Here is a 12450-nt window from a genome sequence, read left to right as displayed (position 1 = left end):
TGAATTATCCAGTTTCTAGATCCTCAGCAGTTTAAAAACAACTGCTGAACCTAAGTGTACTTCAGGAGGCTCCCTTTAATCAAGTAAACTCAACTCAAAACTGGGATTTTTAAGTATTGTCAAAATATAAATAATTGCATTTACTATTTATCTGGTGAAATAGTAGTCGGGAGAATTAATTGAATTATTGAATTGAATTATTGAACACCTCCTCCACGATTGTCCTCAACACCAGTGCCCCACAAGGCTGTGTTATCAGCCCCCTAACATATTCCTTATCCACCTATGACTGTGCAGTCAAATTCCCCTCCAATTCGATTTTCAAGTTTGCTGACGACATCACCATAGTGGGTCGGATCTCAAACAATGGTGAGACAGAGTACAGGAATGAGATAGAGAATCTGGTGAACTGGTGCGGCAACAATAATCTCTCCCTCAATGTCAACAAACGAAGGAGATTGTCATCGACTTCAGGAAGCATAAAGGAGAACATGCCCCTGTCCACATCAATGGGGACGAAGAAGAAAGGGTTGAGAGCTTCAAGGTTTTAGGTGTCCAGATCACCAACAACCTGTCCTGGTCCCCTCATGCCGACACTATAGTTAAGAAAGCCCACCAACCCCTCTACTTTCTCCGAAGACTAAGGAAATTTGGCATGTCAGCTTCAACTCTCACCAACTTTTACAGATGAACCATAGAAAGCATTCTTTCTGGTTGTATTACAGCTTGGTTTGGCTCCTGCTCAGCCCAAGACCACAAGAAACTACAAAAGATTGTGAAGGTAGCCCAATCCATCACGCAAACCAGCCTCCCATCAATTGACTCTGTCTACGCTTCCTGCTGCCTCAGCAAAGCAACCAGCATAATTAAGGTCCCCATGCTTTAGATTGGCTAAGAGGGAGTTGAAGAGCGAGCTTAGAAGGGCTAAAAGGGGACATGAGAAGACTTTGGCGGATAGGGTTAAAGAGAATCCTAAGGCGTTCTATAGGTATGTCAAGAACAGAAGGTTGGTTAGGGCAAGTTTAGGGCCAGTTATAGATGGCAGAGGGAAGTTATGTGTGGAACCGGAGGAGATTGGTGAAGCATTGAACCAATATTTCTCTTCGGTGTTCACGCAAGGGGACATGAATATAGCTGAGGAGGACACTGGGTTGCAAGGGAGTAGAATAGACAGTATTACAGTTGATAAGGAGGATGTGCAGGATATTCTGGAGGGTCTGAAAATAGATAAATCCCCTGGTCCGGATGGGATTTATCCAAGGATTCTCTGGGAGGCAAGAGAAGTGATTGCAGAGCCTCTGGCTCTGATCTTCAGGTCGTCGTTGGCCTCTGGTATAGTACCAGAAGATTGGAGGTTAGCGAATGTTGTCCCATTGTTTAAGAAGGGGAACAGAGACTTCCCCGGGAATTATAGACCGGTGAGTCTCACTTCTGTTGTCGGCAAGATGTTGGAAAAAATTATAAGGGATAGGATTTATAGTTATTTGGAGAGTAATGAATTGATAGGTGATAGTCAGCATGGTTTTGTGGCAGGTAGGTCGTGCCTTACTAACCTTATTGAGTTTTTTGAGAAAGTGACCAAGGAGGTGGATGGGGGCAAGGCAGTGGACGTGGTATATATGGATTTTAGTAAGGCGTTTGATAAGGTTCACCATGGTAGGCTTCTGCAGAAAATGCAGATGTATGGGATTGGGGGTGATCTAGGAAATTGGATCAGGAATTGGCTAGCGGATAGGAAACAGAGGGTGGTGGTTGATAGTAAATATTCATCATGGAGTGCGGTTACAAGTGGTGTACCTCAGGGATCTGTTTTGGGGCCACTGCTGTTTGTAATATTTATTAATGATCTGGATGAGGGTATAGTTGGGTGGATTAGCAAATTTGCTGATGACACCAAAGTCGGTGGTGTGGTAGACAGTGAGGAAGGGTGTCGTAGTTTGCAGGAAGACTTAGACAGGTTGCAAAGTTGGGCCGAGAGGTGGCGGATGGAGTTTAATGCGGAGAAGTGTGAGGTAATTCACTTTGGTAGGAATAACAGATGTGTTGAGTATAGGGCTAACGGGAGGACTTTGAATAGTGTGGAGGAGCAGAGGGATCTAGGTGTATGTGTGCATAGATCCCTGAAAGTTGGGAATCAAGTAGATAAGGTTGTTAAGAAGGCATATGGTGTCTTGGCGTTTATTGGTAGGGGGATTGAATTTAGGAGTCGTAGCGTTATGTTGCAACTGTACACAACTCTGGTGCGGCCGCACTTGGAGTACTGTGTGCAGTTCTGGTCCCCACATTACAGGAAGGATGTGGAGGCTTTGGAGAGGGTGCAGAGGAGGTTTACCAGGATGTTGCCTGGTATGGAGGGGAGATCCTATGAGGAGAGGCTGAGGGATTTGGGATTGTTTTCGCTGGAAAGGCGGCGGCTAAGAGGGGATCTTATTGAAACATATAAGATGATTAGAGGTTTAGATAGGGTGGATAGTGATAGCCTTTTTCCTCTGATGGAGAAATCCAGCACGAGGGGGCATGGCTTTAAATTGAGGGGGGGTAGTTATAGAACCGATGTCAGGGGTAGGTTCTTTACCCAGAGGGTGGTGAGGGATTGGAATGCCCTGCCAGCATCAGTAGTAAATGCGCCTAGTTTGGGGGCGTTCAAGAGATCCGTTGATAGGTTCATGGACGAAAAGAAATTGGTTTAGGTTGGAGGGTCACAGTTTTTTTTTTAACTGGTCGGTGCAACATCGTGGGCCGAAGGGCCTGTTCTGCGCTGTAATGTTCTATGTTCTATGTTCTATGTTCTATGCACCCCGCACATTCTCTCTCACTTTCTTCCATCGGGAAAATAATACAAAAGTCTGAGGTCACGTACCAACCGACTCAAGAACAGCTTCTTCCCTGCTGCTGTCAGACTTTTGAATAAACCTCCCTCGCATTAAGTTGATTTTTCTCTACACCCTAGCTATGACTGGAACACTACCTTCTGCACTGTCTCGTTTCCTTCTCTATGAATGGTATGCTTTGTCTGTATAGCGTGCAAGAAACAATACTTTTCACTGTATGTTAATACATGTGACAATAATAAATCAAATCAAATCAAATTCATCAGCCCAGGCTCCTCTTGGCTGGTACAAGAACCCATCTGAAAAAAAAGAAGTTGATGTCTAGTTTGCATTTGTGTCCAAACCTCATCTCCAAAAACTTCCCACCTCATCTGCTGCTGGGATTCTCCTGTGCCGCTGCAATGAATGAAGTTTTGGTTGAGCACCAAATTACCCATTCTTGCAGGCAGCAGGGTGGGAATGTTCAAGATCGGAGAATCTTGCTGTAATAAGTCTGCGGAGGCAGAAGTTCCTTCACCAAAATCCCTTTTGATTTACAACTCCAACAGCAGTACAGAGTGCTATCAGTCAGCAGTCTACATCCAGGGGTATCAGAGGAACTGACACTCCCAGTTAAATACAAGGCAAAGACTCCCTGATTGGCCCATCAATTGGATCCTTAATCAGGGATATCTTTCAATACCAACCAAATAATTGAACTCAAATTAACTTAGAGACAAATTAAAAGGGACAGCTCCCTAAAAGGAGGAGGAACAGCCCGAACAAAAAACAAAGTCGAAAGCAAACTTAAAACATTAAATCATAATGTGATTATTGGGGTTTATGATACACCCCAACCCCTGCGGTGCCCAACGGGCGCTGAAGGCATCAACTGCGCTCATGGACATCGCATGCTCCCTCTCCAGGGACACCTGGCCGCGAACATAGCCATGGTAGAGGGGCAGACAGTCAGGATGGATGACCCCGTCGATCGCCCACTGCCTGGACCTATTGATGGCTCGCCTCGCCAGGCCCGGGAGCAGGCTCAGGAGGAGGTCGCCATCCCGACCCGCCTCTTTCTGCACCAGGTGCCCATAGATCAAGAGCGTGGGACTGAAGTGCAAACAAAACATCAGTAAAAGGTTTTTCAGGTAAACAAAAAGGGAGTGCAACCTAAAACACAAAACGTAGACATGGTCCATGACTCTACAAGACCACAGAAGGGACAAGCTTGGGAGCCCGTGAACCAAATGAACCTAGAGTTGCACGGGACTGCTGCGAGCAGCACCCTCCACCCCAGGTCCGCAAAATAATTGGGGGAGATCCTTCTGTAGACGGACCTCCACTGGGGACCTCCGCCACCCGGTGGCAACAAGGCCGGCCAAAGTGTATCCAGGCAACAGGCAAGGATGCGGGAGTGGAAGGTGTGCAGCAGCAGCCCATACAGGAAATGCCTCTGTGTGGTGGAAAAGGACACGGAGGACATTCCCGTGAGGCTGCTCGTGCTGTGGGGCACCTGACCTGGTGGGGGGGGTGGCTCTCTGCTTTGGGCCAATGTGAAATTCCGTCCAAGCAGGGGAATGCTTTGTGCACTCGGGACTTAAGATCTTGGATGGCTTTGGCCGCGCGCCAGATGGCCACCCCCGCGCGCTCAGCCAGCACGTGGGGGTTCATCCAGCCCGCTCCTCCGCCATCCAGCACGTCCCCCCTGCTGGTCACCCCGGCATCCACAGCCCTCCTCTCCGCCAGCCACCTGAAGTTATACGGCTGGAGGAGCGGATTCCTGAGCAGCGGCTCTCACACGAGAGCCACTACTCCTGACGGGGGAGAGCTGCGTCGCGAGACGATCGTGTTCCAGACTGTGAGAAGGTCCTGGTAAAAGACAGGCAGATCCTTAATCAGGGATTTCATACTCCAATAGGCCAATCTCAATGGCCTGATTGAAGTCATTGCACCTGCCCCATATTTTTCTACAATTAAAAACAGAAAGTACTGCCAACAGGTCAGGCAGCATCTTTGGAGAGAAAGCAAGATTTAACACTTTGAGTCAATGACTTTTCATCAGGACACATGAAGCCATCAACCGGAAATATTAACTCTTGTTTTTTCTTCCACAGGTGCTGTCTGACCTGATGCAAAGTTCTAACATTTTCTGTTTTTATTTAAAATTTCTAATGTCCACGGTATTTTGCTTTTGTTTCATATTTTTCTGTTGGCTTTGATATATAAAACATTAGCATTTGATAATAGGAATTCACTTTGAGAAACAGTTAAATTGGGTAACCAGGGGATTAGTGTGCAGGTTGGATTTATATTGGGGTGCTCTTGTCTGAATAATGGTACTTAATTAAAGTTTTTTGGATTACTAAGTGTTATGAATTTCACACAGTATATTGGTGATGTGTGAGGGAAAGAGAGATGTATTTTGATTTAGAAAATTGGGAGAAGAAGCCAAGTTGTCACATTGTGCCAATGGCAGCTACATGGTATTTGCCACCCTCAGTGTGCTGCCAGAGATGGAGGCTCATTCCACTCAACCATCCCATGAAAGGACTAAAATTGCAAATAGGATGGGTTTGCTATTTCTTTGCACATTTAGTGCAATGTCCTTGCTATATAATTAGGAGCACAGTCAAAAGGGGTCAAGTCTTAAAGCTATGGTGGCTCTTGGTTTGGTGGCTGTTATGGCACAGCAGATGATAAGTGCATGGCTGCCAAGTCCCAAAAGGAAACTTGAAACAGGCTGCCACAACAGTTTGCATTTTGTACATTATGATGGAGGTATCTAAAGTCAAGATAAGTAAATTTCAGACCACTTGCAAAGATTCTAAATACTAAGTTTAGACATTTATTGAAATAAAGATAAAAAAAGAAAATGACACGCAAAGACACAAAAAACACCTTTGCACTGCTAACAGTAATTCTAAAAGCATTTCCTAAATGATTTTGTTTTAAGTAAACTCAGAGCTTAACCTCCTTTTAAAGCAGCAGTCCTCATAGGATTTTAATTCATTATAACCTCCAGTAATATTACTACACAATATCCTGTTGCTCTATAGGAAATATTACACAGGCTTCTCCTCTCTATAGGTGGTGTCAACTAGTGTTCCCAGGTTTGGTTGCAGCTCACATTGTCTTTGTCAAGATCTCATAGCCACACTCTAACAGTCTTTGATTGCTCTTTAAATATGTTTTTCCACTTTGACCTTCCACCGTATTGTTTCTACAGGCCTTTTGATATTCCTTTCCCAGAATTCACCGATCTTTCACGTTACCTTATGACTACTGTATTTATAAAAAACTTGCTACTTTGTACCATTCATTTACAATCTCCCAGTTGTACATATTTCTTTTGAAATTCGACAATTAACTTTAAATAACACTCCTTATCTGCCTAATGTGAAGTACTATTGAAGCTGTTCCCCCCCCTTCCCCAGCACCCTGTTCATTTCCACTTCATCTACATATTACATACATTGTGGCATGGTGGCACAAGGGGTAGCACCGCTGCCTCACAGCACCAGGAACCTGGGTTCAATTCCAGTGTTGAGTGACTCTCTGCGTGGAGTTTGCATGGTCTCCTCATGTCTGCATGGGTTTAGACCATAAGACCATAAGACATAGGAGCGGAAGTAAGGCCATTCGGCCCATCGAGTCCACTCCACCATTCAATCATGGTTGATTTCAACTCCATTTACCCGCTCTCTCCCCATAGCCCTTAATTCCTCGAGAAATCAAGAATTTATCAATTTCTGTCTTGAAGACGCTCAACGTCTCGGCCTCCACAGCCCTCTGTGGCAATGAATTCCACAGACCCACCACTCTCTGGCTGAAGAAATTTCTCCTCATCTCTGTTCTAAAGTGACTCCCTTTTATTCTAAGGCTGTGCCCCCGCGTCCTAGTCTCCCCTGTTAATGGAAACAACTTCCCTACGTCCATCCTATCTAAGCCGTTCATTATCTTGTAAGTTTCTATCAGATCTCCCCTCAACCTCCTAAACTCCAATGAATATAATCCCACGATCCTCAGACGTTCATCGTATGTCAGGCCTACCATTCCTGGGATCATCCGTGTGAATCTCCGCTGGACCCGCTCCAGTGCCAGTATGTCCTTCCTGAGGTGTGGGGCCCAAAATTGCTCACAGTACTCCAAATGGGGCCTAACCAGTGCTTTATAAAGCCTCAGAAGTACATCCCTGCTTTTGTATTCCAAGCCTCTTGAGATAAATGACAACATTACATTTGCTTTCTTAATTACGGACTCAACCTGCAAGTTTACCTTTAGAGAATCCTGGACTAGGACTCCCAAGTCCCTTTGCACTTTAGCATTATGAATTTTGTCACCGTTTAGAAAATAGTCCATGCCTCTATTCTTTTTTCCAAAGTGTACGACCTCGCACTTGCCCACGTTGAATTTCATCAGCCACTTCTTGGACCACTCTCCTAAACTGTCTAAATCTTTCTGCAGCCTCCCCACCTCCTCAATACTACCTGCCCCTCCACCTATCTTTGTATCATCGGCAAACTTGGCCAGAATGCTCCCAGTCCCGTCATCTAGATCGTTAATATATAAAGAGAACAGCTGTGGCCCCAACACTGAACCCTGCGGGACACCACTTGTCACCGGTTGCCATTCTGAGAAAGAACCTTTTATCCCGGTGCTCCGGTTTCTTCCCACAGTCCAAAGATGTTAGTGGATTGGCCATGCTATATTGCCCCTTAGTGGCTCAAGGTGTATAGGTTAGGAGATTAGTGAGGTAAATATGTGGGGTAACGGGTTGGGGCTTAAGTGGGATCCTCTGTCGGAAAGTTGGTGCAGACTCAATGGGCCAAATGGCCTCCTTCTGCACTGTAGGGATTCTATGATTCTATTGATGTTTTCACCCTTGCAGAATAACTGTCTTCATTTTAATTGAAATAATCACACCCATACTCTCACACAAGCATTTCACAATATATGTCAGCGATATGGAACAAATATTGACAAATATTATTTCCCTTCACATGACTTTTTAATATTGTTATACTTTTGCCTTCTTTGCTTCCAATTGTTACATTTGCTTTGAGATGTGTTGTTGTACACCTTATTTGTTATTCAACAAATCTGAATATTTTCACTGAAGGAAGAAGTTAAGATAGAGTCCATATAATTTAAATAGAGTTGTTTCGTCACACCTGGAGAAGTACTGCAGTGATAGATTGAAGAGGAGATAAGGAGACTACAAAAGGACATCGATAGGTTATGTGAATGGGCAAAAATCTGGCAAATAGAGTATAATGTGGGCAAATGTGAAATTGTCCATTTTGGCAGGAAGGATCTAAATAGTGAGAGATTGCAGAGTTCTGAGATGCAGAGGGATCTGGATATGATAGTGCATGAATCACATAACAGCAAGTAATTAGGAAAGTTAATCAAATGTTATTGTTTATTGTGAGGGGAATTGATTACAAAAGTAGGGAGGCTAGGTTTCAGTTGTACAGGGCATTGGTGAGACCACATCTGGAGTATTGTGTATAATATTGATCTCCTTATCTAAGGAGAGATGTAAATACATAGGAAGCAGTTTAAAGGAGGTTTACTAGACCAATACCAGGAATGGGTGGGTGCTCTAATGAGGAAAGGTTGGAGATGTTAGGTTTGTATCCACTAGAGTTTGGAGGAGAAAGAGGTGACTTGATCGAAACATTTAAGATCCTGAGCAGTATTGACAGAGTGGATGTGGAGCAGATATTTCTATTGTCAGAGAATCTAGAACAAGTAGGTCACTGTTTAAAAATAAGGGGTTGCTCATTTAAGATGGAGGTGAGAATTTTTTTTATCTCAGGGGGTCGTGAGCCTCTGGAAATCTCTGCCTTAAAAATATTCATGATTCTACTTCCACTACCTTTTGAGATAGATTCTTTGATAGATTCTTGATTAACAAATGGGTGGAAGGTTATTGGGGATAGGCAGAAATGTGGGGTTGAGGTTACAGTCAGATCAGCCATGATCTTATTGAATGGCGGATCAGGCTCGAGGGGCTTAGTAGCGTACTCATGCTCCTAATTCATATCTCTGTTTGTTTGCATGGTAAGAATTCACTTAAAGTGCTCAAAGTTAGAACACCAACAAACATTGCATTCAACTAGATTAAAATTCCCAGTCTTTTCAGCCAAAGACCTAACCCCTACTCTAGCCTGCCTATATTAAACTAGTATTTGGATATATTGGAATGTAAAAGCAGCCCAACCCATCATGTTAACATTGCAAGCTAATACATCCAAAGATATTTTTAAAATATATTTAGGCCTTGATTTCCATTACTGGGTCAGGAGGGCAGACTCCGTGACCCAGGAAGGTCAGATTTTCATTGGCATGGGTAGAGAGGGTGGGGAGTTGGGGCTGGATTAGAAATTCTAACAACCCCCCCACCCCCAGCCCGAGATGAATATGTGGACTGGCTGGAAAGCCAATTTATTTTTTAAATTATTAAAACAAAAAACTGCCCTCCAGCCCACACCCCTCAATGTATCCCCCATGCGGGCACAGTGGCTGGCACTGCTGTCTCACAGTGCCAGGGACTGGGTTTGATTCCCGGCTAGGGTCACTGTCTGTGCGAAATCTGCACATTCTCCCTGTGGCTGAGTGGGTTTTCTCTGGGTGCTCCGGTTTCCTCCCATGGTCTGATGGACGATCTGGTAAGGTAGATTGGCCATACTAAATTCTCCCCCAGTGTACCCAAACAGGTGCCAGAGTGTGCTGACTAGTACCACCCACCACCTTTTGCTCTTACTCCACCCATGCCAAATCACCTAGTACCCATCATGGGCAAACCTCAGGAGCCATGGGAACATAAAATAAAATTATATGTCTATTAATGATGTCACTAATTAAAAAAAAACTCTCATTAATAAAAATATACATTCAATACATTGAAATTCTTTTAAATAACCTCTTACGAAAATACAGATTTCCTTTCTATTACCATTTGGATCTTTCACTGAGCCTGTTCATTTAACAGTTACCCCTTTTTGATAATGTATGGTTGTAAAATCAGTCATGTAACAGAAATTCTATAATGACAACTCCCTAGATTATGTAAACAGATTGAATAAAATATCAAACACTGTTTTCCCTGGTGTTTTCAAAATTTAAAGACCAGCAGTGTTAAATCACTTGACAATTTTGACAGTCCTAATGAGCTTTGACAATTCCATTGAGTTTTGACAATTCTTTGACAGCTTGGACAGTTCTTTGGTTGCTTGGACAGTTCCAATACATTTATCCACTTTTATTGCACAATCACGTCTATTTTAACAATCCCAAAGAGCATCTGACCTATCACAAACGGTGCCTTACCTCTCTAGAAGGTCCTGGGATCATATCTGAAGAGGTACTTTGCCTCACCAAAAGAATATCCTGTCTATCCAAACAAATTCACAGGGTCCAGTCCTGCTCCTGTCAGGTCTGATCTGCACACTTTGGGTTTCAGACACCTGCCCCACCCAAATCACCCAAGTGGAGGCAGCTGTTGATTTATAAGGACAGCTGCCTCTATGAACCATGAATGTGCTCCTTAAATCCCCCACCCCACCCCATCTGCTTCTCCCAACCTCAGCATGAAAATGGCAGAGGCCGGGTTCAGGGGTGTGACTGTGTGAACACTGGATTTGGGCCTTTGCCAGCAAATTCACATGGAGGAAGAAACCTTCTGTCTGTAAATTTAGCCCTTTTTTACATTGAAGGCTACTGCTTCCATTAACCAATAGTTTAACAGAGGAAGCTTGATAACATGGAGCTCTAGTTGTGAGTTACATGCCAACCTTTTAGTCATTAGATTGAGTGCTTCGGAGGTACCCATGAAGGCTGCAGTGATATCCAATTGTGTGTCCAATTTCCACAGTTATATAATTGAACAATGAATTTGTGTGTCCTGGTTTTGACAAGACTGAGATCAAGAACAGGCATGTTTTTCTTCTCGCCATAAATCATAAGGTGCCCTCATCACCATAACTGAAATAAGATAACTCAGGAGAGACCAGTGATTGAATGTCATTGTACTGGAGTAAAAGAAATTGTGCTGCAGAAATTAATGGGTTTGAAAGCCAATCAATCCCCAGGGCATGCTCTTCTACATCCCAGGGTAGGAAAAGAGGTGGCTGTGGAAACAGTGGATCTGTTGGTTGGCATCTTCCAAAATCCTGGCCAATTGGAAGATGACAAATATGACCCCAGTATTTAAAAAAGGAGAGAGGGAGAAACCAGAATTGCAGACCGGTTAGCCTAACATCAGCAACAGGTCTAACTGTCTAATCAGTAAAATTCTAGAGTCTATTATAAAGGAGGTAATATTTGGACACTTAGAAAATATCAATGGAATTAGACAAAGCAGTATAGATTATAACAAGAAAATCATGTTTGACAAATCTACTGGGGTTTTCTGAAGACACAACTAGCAGATAGGATAAGAGCAAACCAGTGGATGTGGTGTATTTAAATTTTCAGAAAGCTTTTGATGAAGTCCCAGATAAGAGGATAATGTATAAAATTGAGGCACATGAAATTGGGAGGTAACATATTGGCATGGATTGAGAATTGGTTAGCAGACAGGAAAACAGAGAGTAGGAATAAATGGGTCTTTCTGCAATGGCAGACAGTGACTAGTGGGGTACTGCATGGATCAGTGCTTGGAACCCAGCTATTCACACTATAAATCAGTGATTTGGATGAGGGAACAAAATGTAATATTTCCAAATTTGCTGATGACACAAAACTAGATGGAAATGTGAGTGGTGAGGAGGATGTAAAGAGGATTCAAGGCAATTTAGACAAGTTGAATGGGTGGGTAAATACATGGCAGATGCAATATAATGTGGATAAGTGTGAAGTCAATCCACTTTGGGCAGAAAAACAGAAGGGCAGAATATTGTACAATGGTGATAGATTGGAAAATGTGATGTACAAAGGGATCTGGATGTCCTTGTACACCAGTCATTGAAAATGAGCATGCAGGTGCAGCAAGCAATTAAGGCAAATGTAATGTTGGCCTTCTTTGCAACAGGACGAGTACATGAGCAAGAATGTCTTACCGCAGCTGTACAGGGTTTTGGTGAGACCATACCTGGAGTATTGTGTGCAGTTTTGGTCTCCTTACCTAAGAAAAGGATATACTTACCATAGAGGAAGTGCAGCAAAGGTTCATCAGACTGATTGCTGGGAGGCAGGATTGTCAGATGAGGAGAAATTGGGTCGACTAAACCATAAAATTCCTACAGCTCATAAGAGGCCATTCAGCCTATCAAGTTCACACTGATTCTCCCAAAGAGCATCCCACTCAGGTTCTCCCCTCTACCCATTCCTGTGCATTTACCATAGGTAATCCACCTAACCCGTGGGAGGAAACTGGATCTCCTGGAAGAAACACACACAGACACAGGGAAAATGTGCAAACCCCACATAGACAATCACCCAAGGCCAGAATCGAACCTGGGTCCCTGATGGTGTGAGGCAGCAGTGCTAACCACTGTGCCATCATGCTGCCTCTGACAGGGCCTATATTCAATGGAATTTAGAAGAACGAGAGGGGATCTCATTGAAACGTATAAAATTCTGACAGGCTGAATGCAGGGATGATGCTTCCCCTGGTGGGGTTCTAGAACAA

This window comes from Mustelus asterias, chromosome 20 (assembly GCF_964213995.1).
Source record: "Mustelus asterias chromosome 20, sMusAst1.hap1.1, whole genome shotgun sequence".
Lineage (NCBI taxonomy): Eukaryota > Metazoa > Chordata > Chondrichthyes > Carcharhiniformes > Triakidae > Mustelus > Mustelus asterias.
Note: the sequence above shows the minus strand (reverse complement) of the source record.